The 25,137-nt window shown below is 41.1% G+C and overlaps 1 protein-coding gene and 1 pseudogene across 1 annotated transcript in view; both read left to right on the top strand.

The window, feature by feature from the left end:
* The window catches only part of LOC134220944 (protein muscleblind-like), a 666,328-nt gene that overhangs the window by 71,915 nt on the left and 569,276 nt on the right, over positions 1-25,137 (top strand). The window lies entirely within an intron of this gene.
* LOC134226786 (lipid storage droplets surface-binding protein 2-like) lies at positions 10,527-11,192 on the top strand (annotated as a pseudogene).

The raw sequence follows: 25,137 nt of genomic DNA on the forward strand, positions 1-25,137 counted from the left end.
TTTTTTTCAAATTTCAAATGCAGATTTTTCAATTTTGTATGGAGTTGACTCTTTTTTTTGTTTATCCACAGCGAAGCTTTGGCAGATATATTCCAAAGCTTTTTCAACGCGATCTACCTGACGTCCCTCGTGAGCTCTAAATACTTCAATGAGTTGCCTATAATTCATGATTCACCAAATAATAAGTACAAACACTTCACACGATTTACCTTCGCAATCACAGCTCACTATGCACTCAGATAGACATTCATAAATGTTCTGTTTATTTATTTCACCTAGGTACATACCAATAATTATCGAAAGATGTCCTTACGTACAGACTTGTATTCACATATTGGATTTTAATTAATATCAAAATTTTACTTTTTATGAAATAATTTCAAATGAAGCCTAGAGTATTTTCGTAACTCTCAAGAGTATATTGTTTTTTTTATATATTTATTTGCTTGATACTTGATAGATAATGAGTTGCCTCCTCTTGGTGAGCCTACGCCAAATGGAGTATCATATAGCTGCATAAGCTATCGTGTACACGGCCTACCACGAAGCCTACGACACTTTTCGTGTTATCTACTATCTCTATTTTAACTGTTCTTGATGCTCTTTTGTCATACGCATGGGATTTGTATCCAGCCCATCACAGTCTGCCGTGTATTATGAGAATAATTACATTTAATGTTTCAAAATTAATGACTTTTTTTCGAAAAAGTGATCGGAATCGCAGATTTGCAGCCATAAGCATCTGGAATTTGTTTTAATGTCTTCTGGGAGGTCCAAAGAAAGTCGTAGTGGTCGCTAAGCGAAACTTTGAGAAACTTTTTTTGTATGGAACTTTTTGTATGAAAAAAAAATTTTTTTTTCTTCCGGTCATTTTCGGATGTTTCACTACCTATTTTCCCATAACTAACCCGTTCTTCGCAAGTCCATGAAACAAGCTTTCAGAAACTTTTTAAAGAGTTGGAAAAGAGCTACTGTAGCCGAAGATATTGACAGTTGAATAATACATTGATTTTTCAAGAACTAAAAAGTGTCTGGCTCTAATGCCTATATCTTGATAACCATATGGCTTAGAGTGCTGATATGCTGGGGTTTAATGCTCCAAAGCATTAGCATTTAGTAGGTCAACTTGAATTACGAATCAGAGAAAGTCGATTTTTTTATTTTCGGCCACCTGATTCCCCATAGTGGAATGGCCCTCTGCTAGAAAAAAGATTTAAAAAACCTGTTCGCTTCGCACTTGTCGCTTGCTTGCGATATCTATCCATTCTATTCTTCTTTGCTTTGCTCCCTTCTAATTTGAGCAGTTAATATTGTGCTCACCGATAAATGAAAATAAGGCCGATACAAATATTTAAAATCAATTTTGTCTCCCCCTTCGGATTTTTTTTGCCAAAAATAATATTTTGAGGGGGCAACAAAATAAAATTCGGATAATTTTGAGGATTTCCAAAACATTCTTTAAGAAATCCGAGGAGTTTTTGATTGTTTTTCATTTTAATATTTAATTTCTATTATCACCTCTCCTTGACCCTTCGGAGACCAGTAGGATAAAAAGTTAATATAATATTTGTAACGGCCTAAATCAATAATGATAAAAAAAATATTGCCATAGTTTTGTCGAAGATTAAAAAAATCATCATTATTTGAAAATAAAGTGAAAAGCAAATATTTTTTTTTAATTATTTTATTAATTTGTCAAACATTTCGACGCATGAACGTTTTCCAAAAAAAAAACATTCGCCATCTTTCATTGATTTTGATTCCATTATTTATTTTTGAAGAAAGGTGAGGTGCGTTCTAGAAGAAAAAAATGTTTTCCAGATTAATCGCGATACTCGAAATATTTACTTCGTTTGTCAATAGAAAATTACTTGATATGTCAATAGAAAACTTATTTTCACAAAATACTGTAAGAAGGTGATGTTTGGAGTCATAGAAAAGTTTTAAAAAATACTACACACATCGGTGAAAATTCCTTTCTCGTTTTATCCACCAATCCGTCACCGTTCATCATTCCCAAAGTCTTAAGAATTAATAATGGACTCAAATTCCTCATGCAGCTTTCTGTGAGAAATTGTTAATTGATAAATTCCGAAAAAATGGGTCTATAAAATGTCTATACATACACACATACACACGAATATACACACATACGAACATCAGCATAGTGCATCGTGTTGCAATATACTATTGGCCTATTGGTCACCTATCAAAGCATAATTTTTATTGTAATAACTATTACATAAACTTGATGTACAACTAAGGTAAAAAGTGGGACGTTTGAAATCTTAATAACTCATGTGTAATTTCGTGTAAACACAAGCTTCAACCGCGAGATAAAAGTAAACATACAGCAGTTTCAGTGTACTAAAAAGTTGAGTGCGCCATTTTGCAAAATTTTTATCTCACTTTTAAAATCAATGCGAAAAAATCAACAGAAACGATGCTATTAAAAAAGCGCACGAAATCGGCAAAAAGCAACACTGTGCAATAGTGGCGAGTCTCATAAGAAACCAATGGATAACACCACTATGGGAACCAAACTTAATTTTTACCGCCACTAAAGGAACAGTGTACCCATAGTGGTGCAAGCAATATTTGGTAATTGTTGAAGTCAAATGACATCTATCTCATATTTGTTAGCAAATTTATTAGTTTATCTGTTCACTAAGATATTAAAGCTGTAAATTTTCCATAATTATCAATTTTTAAAACATATTTTCTTTTGTGGATCTACTAATACTTCCACTATTGGTACCGTTACCCTATACACATTCACGATTAAAAAAAATCCAGAATTTCGAAAATTCCGTTGCAAAATTTAGTAAATTTCAAAAAAAAAGTCATGCAAAGTACCAGAAGAATATTGTTTGTAAATTCCTAAACAAAACACAGCAAAACACTGACTTTCCAAGAAAACTGTCACCATTAAAAAAACATTTCGTTGCAAAAGTGCATCAAATTTATTAAGAATGTTCAAAACATCGTTCAGAATTATAAAAAAAAAAATACAAAAACTTTAGAAAGTCATCACTTTTATCAACTTGTCGCAAAATTCTAAAGTGTTGTTTTGAATATAAGATAAATGTTACCAAATTTTATCGTTTATTTGAAAAAAACAATGGCAAATTATTTAACTCGCTTTTTTTCGGCGCGTCTTGCTACGCCCTAATTGATGTTGTAGAATTAAAAAAATTCAGCGTGCTTCGATTAAATTTTTTATTTTTTTTCATCTTATTGCTAGTTGACCCTGCTGACATTGTTCTGCTTAGTAGGCGAGAATATGCTCTGTTAACTGACCATGCAAAATTTCCATACAAATCCTTATTTCATTGTTTTCAGGATTTCCTAATTCACTCCTGGGTTTCAAATGGAGAAATCTCTACATATAAAAATGAGTTTGCATTTCCTTTGAGGCAATATAAATCACGAACGGATGGTCCGATTTGTAAGTTTGTCTCACTAATCGGTTCGTCTTGGTATCCGCAGTCTTAGTATATAGAGAAGGACAGACATTTGCGAAGAGATAGTTTGAAAACAATGAAAATGTGTACAGTTTGTGAGTTGTGAAGAAATCCAAAACAATCGTTTTAAAATATATCTAGAGTGCGGCGCTGCTAACAACCTTGCATTTGACATTCAGCCACAAAAAATATTTGTCCAACCCAGGTAAACTATTACTTTCGACCGTAATTTAATGCTTCAGAGATGGCTTTTCAGTCTTGACAAAATCAAAACACTGTTATTTAATCTTGTCCGACGTTTCGGTCTGTTTGGGACTTTCCTCAGGGACTCAACCTGTAAAAATTTAGTCCCTGAGGAAGGTCCCAAACGGACCAAAATGTCGGACAAGATTAAATCTCACCCTTAGGATCATAAGGGCGTAACTCATTGATCGATTAGAGAAATTGATTTTTTCTTTCGTTAATAACTCAACAGAATTAAAAGTTATAACCATGATTGATATTTCTGGGGCAAGCTGCAACTATCCTTTATCGCCCAAAACCATTTAATCTAAGATAATCTCTTGAAATTTACTGCATTGATAAATAGAAAACATCGATGAAGAGAAATTGATCAATGCAGTTACGCCCTTATGGTCCTAGGCGCGAGAAATAACAGTGTTTTGATTTTGTCAAGACTGAAAACCATCTCTGAAGCAACCCGGGTAATGCAGAGTCTGATCAGTTAGTCTTCTTCTTTCTATGTATAAAAATGAGTCTGTATTTCCTTTGAGGCACTATACTGCCGCTAACCGCAAGTCGAGCACATCTGTATATGGGGCTCCATATACATATGTGCTCGACTTGCGGTTGGCGGCAGTATAACAGCCGTATCAGTTTAGCTGGAAAACCATGTTCTAGCATAATTTGCCATAATTCATTCCGTTTCACTGAATCGTATGCCACCTTGAAATCGAAAAACAGATGATGAGTCTACAAGTTGTACTCCCGGAATTTATCAAGGCTTTGTCATCAAGGATTTTATCCGTCGTTGATCGGCCTCACGAAAACCTGCTTGGAATTTGACGACGAAGGACTCTTCCAACGATCTCAATCTGTTGAACAAATCACGGGACATAATTCTGTACGCCGAAATAAGGAGGGTTATTCTTCGGTAATTGGCGCACTCCAGTCTGTGCCCGTCCTCAAAGAGAGGGCAAATGAGGCCGTCCGACCAGCTAGCAGGCAATTCCTTGTCTTCCCATATTTTCGACATAATATGGTGCAGAACTTCATAAAGCTGCGCACTGCCATGTTTGAGAAGTTCAGCCAGGAGCTGGTCCTTCCAGCAGCCTTATTGTTTTTCGGCTCTTCAATAGCTTTTCTAACCTCATCTAGTGTAGGCGACTCCACAGCTGGTCCATCGTCGCTTATATTTAATCTGTTCACAAATGCAGCGTCACTTCCACTATTCAACAAAGTCTCGAAGTGTTGCTTCCACGTGGCAGTAACTTCGGTTGTACCTGTCAACAAATTCTCTACTTGATCGTTTCAAATGACGGGAGATAGCGCAGTCTTTCCCCGTACGCCATTGACAGTCTCATAAAACCTCCGCATATTGTTCTGCTCCCTTTTTTCCTGCCTCGTTAATCATTTGTTCTTCATACTCTTTTTTCTTCTTGCGTGGGGTTCGTTTTTCGGCTGCTCTTACTTCTTTGTACCGATCACTATTCGATCGGGAACTCGATACCAACATCCGGCTTCTAGCAACGTTCTTCTCGTCTGTCACTTTCTGACACTCCACATCGAACCAAACCGTCCTGGATCGTCTCTGTGCAGTGCCTACCACCAAATTGACATTCATTTATTTTATTGCAGCGTCGCCGCGTCGCACTCTACATCGATTTCAGTTTTAAAATCTTGCAAATCGCTCCATCCGTTTATGAGTCTTATTGCCTCGAAGGAAAAGCAAACTCATTTTTATTTATAGAGATAGGTTAGCTAAAATTTGGAAGCTAGAAATTAAAAAAACGGCACAAAAATTTCTCTGCGAATATAAAAAAATCTTCAAAAAAATCCAATAAATGTGCCGCAAATTTCAATATTTTCGTTAAAAATAAAACAAATCAGTAAAATCTTCTGAAATAAAAAGTGATGGTTGAATTTTGGAAATTGCAAAAAAAGCTTCATCGCACAGCTTTTAAACAAAAACGAAATTTGGGATATACCTGGGGGGAGATGAATTTTCTACTTCTTCGTATTAACGATCTACCAACACTTCACAACATTTAGGTTCAAACATATTTTGATGATCCAACAAGGTTTCGCGACAGACCGTCACCCAGGAAAAAAAATGCTTCAAACAGAGCCGCATATTGTGTCCTTTGCATCCTTTTGTTTTGAGCATCCGTAGTACAGTGCAATAAATTCGAAACTTTCAATAATTCAATCCATCAATCCATGGCACAGGGAAACCCCTTCCATTACTGGCCTTATCACGCGGCCGAATTCCACAAATTGATACAAAATTCATCGTCGACCGCTACGCTTTCCACCGGCACCGGACCGGCCGTGATTAAATTTTAAACCAATCGCCGGCCACGGTTGACTGATTCTTGGTCAGTTGGCAGTCAAACTCTCCAATTTATAACGAGCTGCGCGGAGCTGCAGCAGCACTTCCCCGACACGTAACGGCCAATGCAATGTCGGAAGGTCGGAATGTCCGAACCATATTTTGGTTGATCGAGAAAGAAGCCCACCGCTGCGCGCTGCGGCAAGAGGATTACACTTTCCCGAAATTCAATTAACAAACGGAAACCTTCGATCGAGTTTTGCAACACATAGCGGCGCGCAGCATTTGTCGGAATGAACAATTCGTGGCGGTAAAATAAAGTACCCAGATTAACTTGAAAGTTTTCCTCCCCCACCCCACACACCATCGGAAACAAAAAGCTCGATTTTCCCCGAAATGCGATTCACCATACGTCGTCGACCGAATCGCATCACAACGGAAGAGGTTTTGTTCCCCCCCAGAAAAAGGGCGCCAGAGTGTGCGGCCCATGGAAATAAGAGGATTCGTGGAATAAAATATGAATTGCACCGAAGCTGATGGTAGGCTGATTGGTGAAAAATTGATTGGCTCTCACGGAAGCCCATGGATGGTAATGGGAACAACAAAAAAAAATCGACGGCGCACGTACCCGGATCAATTTTCGTGAATGTTGAATGTATGTAATTTATAGTGTGATTAAAAACTGCCGAATCACACCTTCACCCAAGGATTTGAAGCATGATGGAGGGCGCTGAGAACAAGGGCGGAAAATTAAGCCGATATCGAGAGCGACGGAATGAATGGTAACTGAGCCCTCGGCGGCAGCGCGCGCGTTTTTCCCAAACAATAGAGTGGCCAACTGGTCGGCGGACGATAATCGCCATACGGAAAAAAATATGGACCGGAGGGACAAAAGAGCGATGGCATGTTTGGGTGCGATCCCGAACATAATAGCGATCATATGTGTACAGAAGCAGCAGCAGCGGTGGGAAGGTGTCTAACGGTCGAGGTGCCGCCCCGTCAGGTGACAGCAGAAGGTTGCCGATGGACGACGACGGTGGGAATTCGGCTCGGAACAATAGAGAGTGGCTACACTGACTGCGACTACGACGGCCACTACCGACCGGCATGCATTGGAGTACGCCATGAATGGGAAAGCGGCAGTTCATCGTAAATTCGGATTTTTTTTGTTTGTTTCACATCGCACAAAGCACGTGGATCGTTTATAAAATATGAGATGAAGTGGTCAAGCTGGTGCGAAGCGACCGTTCCTCTATACAATATGGTGTAGGTACGTGTCCGGACGACTGTCGGTTGTATGGCTTCATCGCAGACACAATACACCACCGCCGATTGACAGCAGGCAGGCCGACTTGGGTGATTGCAGTCAGGCGGCGGCCGATAAAAGTGACATTGTTGAACAACGAAGCTATATTGACGACAGAGATAAGGGTTGAATAGGTCCGGGTTCCAGCGGGATTCTTGGTGTCTACTTTTTACCTTAGAGTAACCCATTTAATTGCCAGAAGTAAGCTTTTTGAATCAGCTTTTGAAGATCATATCAGTAAATTTGTTGGTCAGTTGGATTTGGATGTAACTCAAAAACTGTTCTGAGGATTTTTTATTTTAACTTTATGTGAAGTACTTAAAAAAATGTTTAAAAAAGTAGTGGAAGTTCAGGACATTTGCTTAAAATTGTACAATAAATTTAATGTGGCAAAAACTTGTGACGATTGTGTAAAGCGAATTACTGTCAAGAACTATTAACCCTTCCATGATACAATGTTAAAACCAAATCAACGATTCGGGCGACCGAAGGTTACTTGCACTGCTTTCGATTGAAACTGCACCTGTCTGAATTGCAATTAAATTTACCACCACCAAATCAGAAGTTCAACGCTCTCAACACTCACTCATATTCACCGCACTTCAGCTCTCATTTCAACAAAGTTTAAAAGTCATTGCACAAGCATCAACGACCCCATATCGATATCCCGACAGGAAGAACACCCCTCCGATTCATCATATCCCATTTCACCCGCCCGGCCACGAAGGACCGACCGCTCGCTCTGGCTGCACTTCTAGTGTTTCCACTTGACTGCAACTTCCGATATAGCGAGCGTAGCCGTGCGTCCTCGCCACCAAACATCAAAACCGCATTTCGAGAGGGGATAAATTTATTCGAAAGATTTTCAAATTATGGAAAAATCATCAAATTATGAATCCCCCTGCCGTTGGCTGGCACCAAGCATCCCAGCCAGTGTAAATTCGGTTGTTTTATGCGTTGTTCCCTACAAGGACAATTGGTCCTCCGCCCCGCAGTGAGCCATCAGTTTCGTCCCTTCGGCGCGCCCTCGTGCCGTATTTTGTCGCAGCCGGACGAAAAAAGCAAAACCCCACTCCTTTTGTTTCATTATGGCGCGTAATGATGCTTGAGGGAAAACAACTCCGAACTCCGGCAGCCCTTGCTGCCAACATCAGTTTTTTTCTTTTCTTTTCTTTGTTATTTTTTCTGCCCCTGCCAATGCTCTCCGATGATATCAACTCTCGGTGCAAGTCGATTCGGGCGGGGTGGCTCGAACGAAATCCGTGTGCGCCGTAAGCGGAGGGGAGGCAAAAAACTTGAAGGCAAATAATAAATTTCGCTTCTCGCTATGAATTACGTGACATTTCAGTTTCCCTCCGGTTTTGGCGCGGCGGTCCACAATCTGCTGGAATCTGTTACGGATGGTGCACTTTGGGATGGATCAGGAGCCAAAACAAAAAGCCGATCGAAATGCTTTTGCGTAGGAAGTGGACACGGTCGTCATCATCCTAAACAAACAGTTCATCAGCATTCTTTGTCTTCGATCGGGTGACATCATTTTTGGTCACCATCCCATCCCACTGTGCGTTACTTTTACCGGTCAACCAAGGAGGAGCAGAAAAACTTTACGCCGCCACGCCGCTTCCAAATCCGGCAGATCGATAAGTCAAAGTTGGGCAAAGCTACAAATTATAAAGTAAAATTGTTTTTCGACAAAACATTTTGTCCAGTCACTATCCTGGGGACGATTGGAGAATTGATCCAAAACGGGAGAGTGCGGTTTGGATGCCGCTAGTTCCGATCCTTGAACTTTCCATTCGATTGCTTTTTCTTCCTGTGTTTGTAAGCGACGATTTGAATTACAAATCGTCGCCGTCCGACGAGAATAGATAGATCGGTCCCAAAAATAGCGAAGAATCGACCGATCTCGCTTTTGGGTCCGGCCAAGGTGAAAATTGATCCCATCATCCTTAGATAACGGATTTTAGCTTGTGGCTTCGGGTTTTCAGCGTTTTATAATGGCAGTGTTGTCGTCCCATTCTGAGAAAGGTTGAGAGCGAGCGGAACGTCCTGCCCAAAAAAAAAACGCAAACGTATCGCACCCATCGGTGTGGCGAAAGGACCCAAAAGGATCGACCAATGGGAACGAGAGGAGGACGCGGATGGTGAAACTGATTGGCGCAAAATGGCTTGATTCGTTTTATTTTTTTTCCTGTGTTCTGCGATGTTCGCCTTGACGGTAGACAATTACCTTGCCGATGCTTTGGTGCGGATCAAAGAGCAACCGGAGAGAAGCAGAAGCGGGACCCTTCTCGGTTTTCTTTGCCCAATCGAAAGAAAACGGAGAATGTTTGGCTTCATGCGATGAAAGGGGTCTCGAAAGCGGTCGATTCACACACACACACACACACACACACGTGCGAAGACAGACGAAGGCAATCAATGGTGCGATTTTAAACGTTTCTGATATTGAGAAAGGGTTCCTTTTTCCAATATTTTGAAATAAAATATTTCGATCCGTCCACTCCTGACAGTGAAGTTTGTCTATACTTCATTTGATAAAATTGAAGTCGTCGTTGTACAAGTGATTCCTAACAAAATTTTAAAGTTTTAATCATTTCCAACACACTTAAATTTTTTCACCGATCTCGGCTGTGCAAATCTCGGTTTAAGTTCGTTTGCTGAAATATCGGCTAAATAGACGTATGATTACGGCGGCTCCCTTGAGTGCCGCAGTAAACAAACTACTTTTTCTGCTGATATATCAGCAGAAAGTCTCGAACCGAGCGCTCGGCTGTGCGGATCTCGGCAAAAGAATGAAAAAAAGCCGAGCTGAACTGAGTGTGAAGCATGGAATCTTGTAAACACAATCAATCAGTTCGTCTGACAATCCCGAGCTGAGAACAAGACGAATGCATTCCATATAATCTGTTATATTGGTCTACATCCAAGACTAGATGTCCATTAATTGAACTCTGAAAAATCTTTAGATATTTCTCGATAATTTATTTTTAATTTGAAGTCTGGATTCAACGTTTGGCTCGTCTGGTACTTAAGGCACTACATTAATCTGAATGGGATGGCGAACTGGGGCCTCAACTTCAGATTGAGCAGCTTCCATTTTACATCAGCCTTATATAATATTCGTCTTCAGATGTCACATCGGGCTCAGGGTTTCAAGGCGCTCACAAGTTGGTACATTGGAGTATAATCGTTTATTTCTTCGATGATAACGCTGATCAAGGGTATTGACCGCTTTGAAGGGAACGCTACCATCATCAAAGATCAGCCTTATGAGATCTACAACCAGGCCTAATCCAAGGCCTAATCAGAAGGCCGCCTTGCTGAAGGATTTGTCCTGGAAGAAAGCCAACGAAATACTGGCCACCCACCACGGAAGCTTCGCCGTGAACGGTGTAGACACCACCACACAGCTTGCCTGCTGCTGCTTCTTCCAAGCTGCTTCCCCAAGTGCGAAGGCAACTTGGAAGAAGTTAATGCTCCCATCTCGGTCAATGAGGACCTGGCGCTGCACACCGTTCAGACAGTTGGCCGCCTGTCGAACAAAGTTGCCCGCCGCGTTTACCGTACCATGTGCAAGCAGGTCAAATCACTCCGTAAGGAAGACGTCAAGGACTACATCGCCACGCTGATTGCCGTCCTGTGCCTGACCCAGTACCTTAACTTCATCAACGACAAACGGCAGCAGCCGGCCGTGGAAGCTGCACCGGCCAACAACACCTCGACCCCGGTCAGCGCTAACGCCACCTTCACCCCTGTTGCTGCCAGGACAAGCTCCGCCTTCATCACCTCGGCCGTGGTTGCCACGATAAACAGCAGCAAGACGCTGGTGCAGAAGAAGAACGGCGTAGACGACCAGAAGACGCAGTAGGCGTTCAACTAGGCCACGGAACGTGGTTGTATGTGTGTGCGGGATTGTAAGCCCTCAACCTAACTGATTAATGTTAATGGAATCGTAGATATTTTTCGCATTTGTTTTTTGTCTACCGACAAAAAAGACATTGGCTCACTCTGATTCGGTTGCGGTCCGAGTTCAGTAAAAATTGAATGTTCAATTTGCGTGTGTTTGTGTAAGAGTACGAATGAATGTGAATGCGTGTTAAAATTGATCGGAAACAATGTCTATCCTGGAGGCCTATGCGTCTGCCAGAAATGTAGAGACATTTGAACCCAAACGTTTATATATTCACCCTATTTTCAAAACAATATTTTTTTTATATCGGGGGTCCCGTAGCGTAGTTGGCTACACGTTCGCTTTATAGGCGGACGGTCATGAGTTCGATTCCCAGCCTCCACCAAACCCTTGTCATTCGCCGGAGGTGCATCCCAAACAGTGGCATTTTGGGGTACGCGACTTACTGACACGGCTGACAAATTTGAAACGTTTTGTTCTGTTTAGTTTAAGCTAACGGCTTAAGCGCCACCTTTAGAGAAAGGACCGTTATCTCTGTAGAAATATCCCGGCATGAGACCGCCTCCTCAGGGCAGGCCAACAGTATTTATTGCAGAACCAATATTCCACTCCGACCCAAACGTTTAACCGAACCCAATATTTTGTTAAAGCACACTGCGTTGAAAATTAATACGCTCCAAAACCAAATGGCATTAAAACAACCCGAATAAAAGATTCAAGCAACTTCGATCAAATTTAAAAACATTAACGACCGAAATCGGGTAGAGCTTTTCCAAACTCGAAGTAATTTATTTAATCTATAATTTATTAAGTCGGTCTCTAAACGATAGTCGTTGAATTTAAAAAGTTTTACAAATTCTATTTCGATTCACAGTTTCGATTCTAATTTATTAGCCTAGGCAACCCTAGCGGCTATGTGACGTCACGTCTAATTAGCGAAGCTTTTAATTGGTACAGAGTAACCTAAATTGATTCACTCGCCCTACATATACATCAAACCTGCATCCGTCTAGGCGATGCTCCAACGGCGGTTGGGTATAGGCGTCGTTCTAGCGTCGACAATTCTTCGACGAGCTTTTTCTTGCGTCCGGCGATCCAAATCCGAATTACCCGCGTTCAAAATCTGCAACTCGTGTGTGAGCTTTTTCTTCGGGGTATATGCGTCCCCGGGCTTCGGTGGAGTGAGAGCTTTATGTAGCGTCGCTCTAGGCTCACAGCTTGACGGAACGAGTCACGTGGTGAATAAGTATGACCACCACCGTTGAACGGATTCCAATTGGACCAACGAGTGTGGAAAATGCCACCCACAATTAGAACTTGTCCGTCGGAGAATAGACTGGTCCAAATCGCCACCGCGTGGCTCGTATGATGACGACTCAGCGCCAATTCACGCTTGGATTATCGGAAAAACCGGACCAACCCGGATAAACCGCCCACGTTGTTGGGCCTGACTTTCCTAAACAACGTATTATAAACTTTACTTCACTTTTGTCCACCGAAAACACACTAAAGCTTACCTGACTAATATGTCCTTCCAATTTCCGATCACTGTATTTCAATTTATATTCTAACGAACTTTTCAAATTCAGCTATTAAAAGATATTCACCATTATTTATGCTAAAGTAAATGAAAATCGCGGAAACTTACTTCGATTTTAGTTAAATCAAATCACGAAACTTTTTTTTCAAAATGGCGTTGAAGAATAAACTTTCACTTGGAAAATATAGTGTTTTCACTAGCACGAACTCCACCAGAAAGAAAGCACGAACGCGAATCGAAATGGCTCGAACCTAAAATTTAGACGCAATTACTACCTAATGGTGTACAATGGGCTCTATACCTCTTTTACCATTGGTCAGTTCTGGAGAGTTAGAGATTTTCTAAATTTTCTTTTGATTTCCATTTTCAAATAGTTCGGCTAATCGAAGGTCAGTGGAAATTTACTACTGTGCAATTGACAAATTTCACTGCAGTCGCTTTTAATTAGGTGACTGATCAGGTTTTCTAAAGTTTGCTTAAACATTCATACCGAAATATTTCGTCATAGAGTACGTGACATTCAGAGGGCAGCACAAGTCTATATAAATAAGCTTATGATCGGTTATTGATAAATCCGAAATCAATTACTCTGCAAAATGTGTTGTTGAATTTTTAGTTATTTTAGTTTAGTATTGACGGAACCGATTGAAATCTTACAAATTGTTCTTCTCGGAGGCAAACCTCCAACGTATCCGGATAAATGGCAACCGAACAATGCAACGAGCAATTGAATTCACGATAAGGACAAATGGACTAACGATGGGATAGACCCGGCAATGATAACAATAACGAATGTCTAAAAATAGATTCTGTACAACAGAGTACCACAGAAGATCACGGCACAGTAGCGGTTAAGAAACACAGAGTGCCTATCAAATAAAGAAAAGTAAAAAAATATATATGAGCTATATGAATGTCTACTCGTATATGGGGAAGGGTCGTTTGGCCGAAAGTAATTCAGACGAAAGCCATTTGGCCGAAGGCCATTAGACGCAAAGTAATATGCTATTCGGCCGAACAAATCATTAGGACGGAACCCATCCGGCCGAAGTGAACATACGGCTGAAAATGTCGTTCGGCCGGATTGGTCATTTGGCCGAAAAAGTCGTTTAGCCAAAAAGGTTGATTGACAAAAAGGGACATTTGACCGAAAATATCTTCTCACTGCCCACATCACAATGAAAAGTGTGAAGTGAGAGTGAAATTGAGAAACGATAAATGAGAAGTGAGGCGTCCCACTTATCACTTATCACTTCTCATTTCTCATTGTATAAAGTAAGAAGCGCAAAGTGAGAAGTGAGAAGTAAAAACTGAGACATGAGTCCTCTCACTTCTCACTCATCATTTCTCACTTTGCACTTCTTACTCCTCGCTGTAATGAGGAGTGATAAGTGAGGCGTCTCATTTCTCACCCCTATTTTTTTCCATCGTATTTTTCACTTTCCATTTATTACTTATTTCTCATTTCCCATTTTAAATTTCTTATTTCACATTGTGAAAATGAGAAATGGGAAATGAGAAGTGAGAAGTGATTTCTTACTTTTCACTTCTTCAAACAATAGTTTTGGTCATATGATCCATTCATTTGATGCAATGTAAAACTCTGTAGGAACCACTTGAGAGCCCTGTTATGGCACCAGCACCGCGGGTAAATTCAAACATAATTTCAGTTGGTTCTAGCATCAAAAATAATTTCGTTTGGAACAAACATATTGTTGCATTTGGAACGACCATAAAGTATTTTCAAATCAAACATGCTAATCTAATTGCTTCAACTAGCAGGATGTTTCAACCAAACATAGATATTATTAATCCTGGTTGCCCGCTCATAATGTTTTCCTGCCAATTCTACTATTATTCATAGTCTGGTAGCATTTTACTTCCAGGTTTCACAACGTTCATACTTATTTGAGTCACCTTTTTGAACCTAAAGAACATCCTCATCAACAAATTGGAAGTAAGAAAATATTTTCTCCCACTCCTTTGCTGGCTTCCGATCGGATCCGATCAGAACTCGATTTTTTGTTTACTTTTCAAGAGTGAGCGAGGGGCTCCCCACAATTGATAAGGGAACCACCAGCATCCTGTATCCGTGTGTCATAACGGCTGGTTACGGTTACAATAATAATTAATAAGTAATAGTAATATTATAGGCGTTGGAAATAAGCTTAACATTCTATATTGGATATGCTTATCTCTGCAACTCCATCTGCGATTTGTGCAAGGTTTTTTTACCACGCTATGCCAGAAATTAACTTTACTTTCTATTGGTGAACTACTGTCTGCTATCTGTGTTTTTACAATAGCCTAAACTAATAATTTTAACATGTTCATAAAACATAATTAATATTCCTCATTGAAGCCTTTGATTTACACGTTTTTACAAGTTGGAAAGTTTTAACATAGATTTAGCAAAACTCTATTAAACACTAACTTGGAACTTCAACGTTTAGTGATTACGTTCTAACCACTGTCTGACACTCACTTCACTCCTCCGAGCGATATAGGCCCGATGCCCACGTAGCGTCTTTTCAACGACACTTGCTTGCTGCGCTACTGCTTTTTCTCGATGTACACCTGCGTCTTTTCAACGTAGCGTGAACGCAGTATTGAAATGACGCTACGTGGGCCTCGAGCCATTACAAAAATCTCATTCACTATATTGGGGAATCGTCTTTTATAGTTTTTTTTCTCTGATTTCTGACCAAACGATCCCTCCCCGAATCCGACCTTAATCAGTACAGACTCTGTTTTATGACAGTTGCTGTAAATATGAAAATCAATGAAGATTACTGTGAATAAGTAAAGTTGTTTTTCGGTTCTTGTCCTGTAAATATAAAATCAAAATTCTTTGCCGATCCACGTGCTGCGTCCGTCTTGGCCACTCCGGCCCCCGTTGGATCGATTTCTTCCGACCACCGCCGATTAGTCCGCCTACGGAGTCCACTTTCTCTCCATCTTCGTTAGCGTAGCGTTCCACGAGGCGCCGTATTGTTCGTCGATGGCCATTGTCCGAACACCGCCATCCATGTGTAGCAGCTATCGGTCGCCTTAGCGAATTCTAAAGCGTCCGACGATATGTAGTGGAAGTTGTCTACCAGCGCCACGAGCCATCTTGATCTATTCGTACTTTAATCACCAATAGTCAACATAAGCCGGGTTGCAAACATCGCGTTAGTAAAATGCGACGAGTTGATCACCTGAATGGAAATGTGGCAGAGAACGGTGACGGTATGGTAATGGACCTAGGAACACGGGCGCAGGACATACGACTTCCGGCTCCGAATCTCCAGGAAATCCAGGAGGAGATCGGCCGGCTGGAAACCAACAATGCTACTGGAGTTGACCAACTAGCAGGAGAGCTGTTTAAACACGGTGGTGAGGCACTGGCTAAAGCGCTGCACTGGGTGATTACAAAGGTGTGGGAGGATGAGGTTCTGCCGCAGGAGTGGATGGAAGGTGTAGTGTGTCGCATCTACAAAAAAGGGCGATAAGCTTGATTGTAGTAACTACCGCGCAATCACATTGTTGAACGCTGCCTTCAAGGTACTCTCCCATACATGCCACCGACTAACACCAATTGCAAGAGAATTCGTGGGGCAGTACCAGGCGGGATTTACAGGCGAACGCTCTACCACAGATCAGGTGTTCGCCGTACGTCAGATATTGCAGAAATGCCGCGATGCCTATTTATCGACTTCAAAGCCACATATGATATAATCAATCGAGACCAGCTGTGGCAGCTAGAGCACGAATACGGATTTCCGGATAAACTGATAAGGTTGATCAAGGCGACGATGCATCGGGTGATGTGCGTATTTCGAGTTTTAGGGGCATACTCGAGTCCCTTCGAAAGACGCAGAGTATTACGACAAGGTGATGGAATTTCGTGTCTGCTATTCAACATCGCTCTGGAGGGAATAATACGAAGGGCAGGGATTGACACGAGTCGTACAATTTCCACGAAGTCCGTCCAGTTATTCGGTTTCGCCGACGACATTGATATTATGGCACGTAACTTAGAGAGTATGTTACATCAGACTGAAAAGCGAATTTAAACGGATTGGACTAGTCATCAACACGTCGAAGACGAAGTACATGGTAGGAAGAGGCTCAAGAGAGGACAACGTAAACCACCCACCACGAGTTTGTATTGGTGGTGACGAAATCGAGGTGGTTGAAGAATTCGTGTACTTGGGCTCACTGGTAACCTCCGATAACGATACCAGCAGAGAAATTCGGAGACGCATCATGACAGGAAATCGTACGTACTTTGGATTCCGCACAATCTTCTTCTTATTATTATTGGCATTACATCCCCACATTAAGACAAAGCCGCCTCGCAGCTTAGTGTTCATTAAACACTTCCACAGTTATTAACCGCGACGTTTCTAAGGCAGGTTAACATTTTTGCATTCGTATATCATGAGGCTAACACGATGATAGTTTTATGTCCAGGGAAGTCGAGACAATTTCCAATCCGAAAATTGCCTAGACCGGCATCGGGAATCGAACCCATACTGACTATCGCCGCCGTACCATACTGACTATCTACAAAACGCTTATTAGACCGGTAGTTCAGTAATCCGCTGAAAATGGTTCTCTACATCAATCCGACGGGAGTAAAAAGGCGAGGTGCACAGCGAGCAAGGTGGATCGATCAGGTGGAGGTCGATTTGCAGACCCTCGGCAGACTACGTTATTGGCGACGTGCAGCCATGGAGAAGACTTTTGTGTACAGCACAGGCCACTCCGGCCTTTGTCTGGTAATAAATAAATAAAAAGCCTTATGAAGGTCCCCCGGATTGAACCTGGAACCCTGAAAATATAATTCCGATCATTATTTTGTGAAATCATGAAGTTCGAGTTGTCACACGACTTATTTTGACTCAATTTAGGAAATAGCCATTTCGGATGTTCCCCTTAAAACCTTATTGACCTTCACCGTTTTTTTTCGATGCATCTGCGTTATGCAGTCAGATTTTTTATGCAAGTACACTCGATTTTTGTAGGATCTACTCTTGTTCTTATGCTTTTGCGATTGTATTGAAATACTGTCGGAGCAAACATTACATGAGCGAGTGCAGCCACACATGAGGGCAATGTTTACATTTTTTCGTTACGAAGTTTTCGACTCGTGCACTACACTAATTTTTGTTTTGTTTTTCACCTTCGCACAATATCGAACATCATTGTAAAAGCAGTGAATCTCAAACACTTAGAAGTAAATCACAAAACTACGACAAAAAATTGCAAAATTTGTTAGCTGATTTTAGATCTGTCAAAATTCCATAACTTTGGACCCACGCGCTAAAAAGTCACAAACTAATCAGTGTATCTAAATTTTTCAGAGTAGATTTTTTACATGGTCGCAAACCGAAAATTGATGGAAGTGTGAAACAAACCGCGTGTTAATGTCAATCATATTGGAAATCAAAAATGACTGTCATAATGGCCAACTCATTCTTCATCTTGGATTTTCTTTAATGTAAAATCTCAATTAATCATAATCATCAGCACACCTCACATTCCTAGTTTTATGCATGGCTACGATATAGCAAAGCTGAAATATTGTTTTAATGGTCTATTATCTTTCGTTTCCTTGCTGAGATTTGGGTTTATTAAACCGTTTTTCCTAATGGATTCTGAATAGTTTCTCATCGGTAAAAGAAATCTGGTCTTTTGTTTTACCTAAGTATAGAAAGTATCGGAACGCTATTTTTTTGAATGATTTACCGATGCGATATTTTAGTCGTATCATTCATTACGATGATCGTAGTTTTGATTGAAAATTGGTTATGCAAAACTATTCAAAATCAATGATCATTAAGAGATTTGGCTTATTCGTCTTGATAAATCTTTTAGCATTTTTTTTCGGAATATTTCATACCGTTTGCCAGGTGGTCTAGTCCCTCGGGTAGACTTTGCATGGAACAGTATCCGAAAACTATGGTGGAGTCTCCGAACAAGACATACAAATTATATTCCGAGGATTTGATGTAAATGGATGTGATGGAATTAAGGTTCCCTCAAACAAACGCGACACAACAATCGCAAACGATAGAATCGCGGCGACTAGTTGTCGTCGTCGCGGCGATAAAATCGCTTAGGTCTGAAGGAGCGTTTAGGATTGCGTTTGCGGATAGATTTTCTTTGTGCAAATACATTTTCACTTTCTTTCTCAAAAATAAACAAGAGATTTTCCCGTGGAAATGTAGAACTTCCCATGCAAGCTCAGTAGAATCTTCTGTGAATATTCCGAAGAGCTAATTTCTCATCGAAACTCAAAACTTTTTTTTGTGGAAACTCAGAAAAACTTCGCCTAGAAAATGAAAAGATTTTTAATACGTATAAAGTACTTTCGGAAAGTTTAGTAATATTTAAAATTGTCAGTTAAATAATTTATTAGGCAATTGTTCAAACGCTTTTTCTTGATCATCGCTGTGAATCAACACTTGCAATGTTTTAATGTTGTTCTTAACAACTCATCACCAAGAAAGGACTTCCATTGTATCGCAATCTATTTATACGACCTCACGAACATTTTAATACGCCCCATCGATTTTCGTTAACGGAAGCAGCAAAACTTCAGCCACGCCGTGCCGCAAGCTAAATCAATCATCTGTCGGAACGGTCCATGAATGCACCCCGACGGAAACCGATCCGCCGTGGCGCCTAAAACAGCAGCGAAATTGGGTCGCGGCGGCTAATGTCAATGGGCGCGAAAAATTTTCGCTGTGTCAACATTAGGTCGCCCTCCTGGCGTCGGACCGCGTCATTGTCAGCGTAATCGCTCACGCAAAATTAGGGCTTGGTTAGCTGCTGCTGCTGATGCCGTGCTATCCCTTCTTTCTTGACTTCCGAACCGGGGCAAACTCGGCTCCAGCGCGATATGTGCGTACACGGCGCGGCGGACGGCGGACGGGGACCTACACTCTATTGTGCGGTGAAGGTGGTTAGGAAAATGAGCGCAATGTCGCACGAGTCAACTTTTCGCATCATGGGCGTAGCCAAGGGGGGGCAGGGGGGGGCCGTCGCCCCCCCCTAATTTGTGGAAAGATTGCACGGGTACTGAAATGAATTCCCTTAAACATGTGTACTTTACGATCCAATCATATACAGAAATAGGTGGTTGAAATTCAAAAGATTCCCAAAACTTATTAGGGCATCCAGGATCCATAATATATGAAAGTTCCAAACAACTCGAAACATTTCGGACTCAAAAATTCTCCTTGAAATCCTTCTAGAAGCTCCCCTGGAACTCTGAATTCCTCCGGAAAGTTATCCACAAATTCCTCTGAAAATCGTTCGAAAATCCTTCTCATGTAATTGTAATTCCTCCTTATCTAGAAACCCCCCACTAATTTTTTTTTTAGGAAATTCCTTGAAGATTTCTTTTCTTCTCTCCAAGATTTACTTCTTGATATTTTTTCGGTTATTCTCTCTTCAGGAAAAATCCGGCATTTCCTTCAGGCATGCATTCGAGAGTTCCGTCAAGAATACATACGGAATTTCTTCCCAAAACTCTACCAGAAGTTTCTTCAAAAATTTATGATGGAAATCCTCCGATTAAGCTCCAGAATTTCACTTGTAAATCTATAAGAAATTTCTTCGGACATTCTTCTAGGAACTTCTCCGGGCATTCCTCTCGGAACTCTTCCTTTAATTCCTCCGGGATTACTTCCAGGAAATTTTTCGGGAATACCTCCAAACATTCAATAGCGAAATCATCTAGCATTCAAATCTGGAATTCTTTCCGCAATTACTTCAAAATATTCTTCAAGAAATCCTCTAGAAATATCTTCATGAATTTCTCCTGGAAATCGTCCAAGTATTTCCCCAGAAATTCTTACAGGTATTTTTTCGGGAGTTGCTTCAGGTACTTCTCCAGGAATTTTCCCGGGAGATTTTCCGCGGAAGTGTACTAGAATTCCTTCCGGACTTCATTCGGAGTTTACTCGGATATCTGCCAAGAGTTCTTCCAGAAATTTCTTCGGAACAATCCGCAGGGATTTTCTTCAGCAATTCATCTGGGAATACTTTCAGGACTTCATCTGGGAATTTCTGCATTAATTCCTCCTGGTATTTTTCTGGGAATTCCTTCAGATATTTTTTCGGAAATTCCTTTAGGAACTTCTCTAAGAATTGTTTCAGGACTTCCATGTGGGAATTCCTCCGGAATTGCTTGTGAGGAACCTCCGGGAGTTCTTCCTGGAGTTTTTCCAAGAAATTCTCCGGTAATACCTCCAGGAACTTTACAGGGAATTCCTGGACGATAGTTGGCAGGAATTTCACGGGAAATGGGATTTCGGAAGTTCCTTCAGAAATATTTTTTCTCTTCCTCTAGGGTATTCCACGGATATTCCTCTGAAGTTCCACCAGTAGTTCCTTCGGGAATTTAATCAGGCTTTCTTCCAGGAATTCATTTAGAATTTCTTTAGGCATTTATCTACAAATTCCTCCAGAAGTTCCTCGGAGAATTTCTCTGGGAGTTCTTACGGGAATTCCTCTGGGAGGTTCTTTTAAGAATTCTTCCAGGAGTTTCTCCTGGAATTCTTACGGAAGTTCATTTGGGAGTGCATCCTAGAATTCTTACGAGAGTTCCTCCAGGATTTCCTCCGGAAATTCTTCCTGTAGTTCTTTAATAAATTCCTCCAGAAGTTCCACCGACAGTTCCTCCGAGAATTCCTCTGATAATTTCTCCGGAAATTCCTATAAAAAATCCCCCGGGAGTTCCTCCGGAAATTACTCTGGGAGCTCCTCCGGGAGTTCCTTTTCAGAGAAACACCCGGAGAAACCGCCGGTGAAACTCCCGGAGGGAGTCTCGTAGAAACTGCTGGTGGATCTCTCGGAGGAGTTCCCGAAGGAACTGCCGGAGGAGCTCCCGTAAGAACTCCCGGAGGAATTTCAGCAGGAAGAATTCCTAGAGGACCTCCCGGATGAGCTCCCAGAGAAACTATCGGAAGAACTTCTGGAGGAATTTCCAGCTTAATTTCTGAAGAAAGCCTAAATAATTTCCTGAAAAAAAAAGCCTGAATAATTTCCTGGAATAGCTTCTGGTGGAACTCCCGGAGGAATTTCCGGAGAAACTCCCGGATGAATTGCTGGTGGAATTCCCGGAGGAACTCTCGAAGGAATTTTCTGGAAGAATTTCTAAAGAAACTCCCGGGAGAATTTTCAAAGGAACCCCGGGGAAACTACCAGAAGCATTCTCGGAAACAAGAGAATTCATCTTATAGACAAATCTCGTCTAGCTGAAACCTTTGTTGGGGTTTGTAGCTGGACCATCATCATCATTAGAGGACCTCCCGGAGAATTCCCGGAAATTCTCAGAGGAGTTTCTGGAAATCTATATAAATTCCTGAAGAAGCCTAAATAAATTCCAATTCTGCCGAAATTCCCGGAAGAATTTTCAGAGGAACTGCCGATAGAACTACCGGAATTATTTCTCGAAGGAAATCCTAGAGAAATTGAAAATGCCGGTGGAACTCCTGGAAGAATTCCAGGAAGAATTTTCGGAGAAACTCCTGGAGGATCTCCCAGTGGAAATCTTGAAGTTTCCACCGGAATTCTTTCAGGATTTCATTGCAAATTAATCTAGGAATTCCTCCGGAATTCCTGGAGAAATTCTTTGAAATTTTCACAAGAAATTATTCGAAACAATTCACGGAAAATTTTATGGAATTTACACAAGAAATTCGAAGATTTTTCGTGAAATTCTCAGGAATGTTTACTGGCAATTCTGCGGAATTTCCACGAAATATTCTTATTCTTAAAAATTATGGGAAACAGCACGAAATTATTTGAATTATTGCAGAGAATTCTGCAGAACTTATAAAGAAGTTCGTGAAGATTTTCTTGGAATAAATAATGGTGGAATTTTCGGATCAATTACTGGCAAAATTTATAGTGGAATTCCTTGAAGACACTGCCGAATAAGTTGCTTGAGGCATTCCTAAAGAATACCTGATAAAATTTCGGATAGAATTCCAGGAGCAATTGTCGAAGGAATCCCTGGAGAAAGCTTGCATATTGATTTTTCTGCCTATTTTATAATAAATATTATTTCAGAGAGGATTTGTTTAGAAATTCAGATGTATGGTTCTAGTTTTCTTAAACTTATGGAAGAATGCATAAGACAAGACTTATGGAAGAATGCATGATTTTTATAATAATTGTTATAGCCGATTTTATATTCTTTCTGAATACTAAGCTCGTTAATATTTTTCTCACTTTAATTAAAAATATCTGATGAGCAATAAATCACGCATTTTTAAATCCATTATTGTTTTAATCATTATTGTTTCGATTTGGTTTGGATTTGGTTTCATGTGTTAATATTCATGTGTTTTTATAAAACTACTATAAAACTACGATTCAGAAAAAAGTTGGCCCCCCCCTTCTCGAAATCCTGGCTACGCCCATGTTTCGCATCAACGGTTTTAATTTATGTCGTTGCGATAATATGTATTGTTTTAGCACTGGGTCGTTGGGTGGCTTTTTTCGAGCCGCAGTCGTCACCGTCGTCGTCGCTGACTGCCGCAACCGTTTCGCTTCGGCAGGCAGCCGGGAACTCCACTAGTTAGCGGCGGCAGGCTCACAGTGGCACCAGGTGCGAATTCCCATTTAGTTTCGACAAATGTGTACGCGATTCTGATGTTTCTGGAAACTTTTTAGTTCCCTATTATTATGAAATACACAAATTAGAAGATATAACTTGTTTAGAGCCTGTTCAGTGGAATGTTTTACTCCTCGTGATATGGCCGCAGTTGTTTGATTGTTTTCAATGTCTTGAATACATTGCTGAAATTTGATTACCACCAATCTGAATGAGAAAATAAAATGAAATAAATGATTTTTTTTCCACGACCACCCTAACAATCATAAACTTCGAGTTGACTTTCAATCAAAATTAGTTATAGACGCAGTATGCATTTTCTCAGAAATTTCCACAACTCTCATGCGAACGGGGCCACACTGTGGTGCGGCAAAGAGCTTTGTGAATTTGTGACGGAGTTGAAAGATCTGAGTGCGGACGGGCCTGATGGTGCGTGGGTAATGGAAAGTGGACGTGAACGGGGGCGGAGCGCGGTGACCTCGTACCATGCGGCGATATTGAAACGCGCGTGACAAAGTTGTTACTTGGTTCTAATTTGATAGCGGCTTCTAAATGGGAGAACTAGGCTGCATGACTAACTTGCCTGCTTGCCTATGCGAGAGCGGGTCCATTATCGTAGGAACGCTTTCACGGTAGGTGGAGCACACAATTAGCCGCTGGAAAAATATTACTCCGCAATGAAAACAATTTGTCGCTTCGATTGTAGAAGGACGGATAAATAGGGCTAATGGCTAATGAGCATTATTTTCACCGAGAAAAAGGTGAGTGGTTCATCCAACAATTGGGGTCAGACTCGTACTAATATAATGTTGCTTTGAGCTAATATTTGTTCTTCAGGTTGAAGTAACTTTAATTTTGAAAATTACAACATATTGAAACGAAATGTCGGTAAACTAAGAATCTATCAGAGAAAGCAGCGTTTGGTGAACCATCCCAACACCCAATTCCACTAGAAAACAAAGCTGAAGTTGTTATTGTTTCTTTAGTACTAACTTTCTCCCCAGCTGGTCAGAAGAATACAACATGATTCATACAAACTAATGGATACGATCTAATGGAAAGCACCTTATGAATCCCATTATTTAGTTAACTAAAATCTTATTTTCCTCTTAATAAGTACATAATCTTTACGCTACAATTTTTTTATTCTTTATATAAGAAACTTGCAGCCCGAGACTGGATCGTCTCTGTTTACAATATTCAAAAACCTTCAAATTCCACAACTATTAAGATGGATTTCCCTTCCTAACAGATAAAACGATTGCCCGAAAGTGAAATCATCACTTCCGTCCCGACGAACATTGTGGCCAGCAGGCTACAGCAGTTATCATCTGCGGACAATCAAAACTCGTAAAATGCATTCCGCCGTACTCTGACCGAGCTGACTTCCTCCTACATTACTGGCTGGTTCTCGTCATCGTACAGCCGGCGGTGCTCGGAGAGCTGAAGGTTCATTTGAATTTCCCCTCCCCCCGGGGCGTTCAGAACCCTTTTCGGTGTCACCACAACCATCGCCGTCGTCGTCGTCAAGAATACAATTTAATGACTACAGCAAAACTACAATTCACACGACCGGTCGGCTACCGAATGGCATCGGATGGGAAAGATGCCAACCAAAATCACACAACAATAGCCATTTGGCTATATAGAACCGTAAACGTGCATTTGGGCGGCAGTAGTCAGCATAGGTAACGAAAATGAGGTGCCGCTTTTTCCAGTGGCCTTACCCCGCGGTCGCCGCGCGC

This window comes from Armigeres subalbatus, chromosome 3, assembly GCF_024139115.2.
Source record: "Armigeres subalbatus isolate Guangzhou_Male chromosome 3, GZ_Asu_2, whole genome shotgun sequence".
Taxonomy (NCBI): domain Eukaryota; kingdom Metazoa; phylum Arthropoda; class Insecta; order Diptera; family Culicidae; genus Armigeres; species Armigeres subalbatus.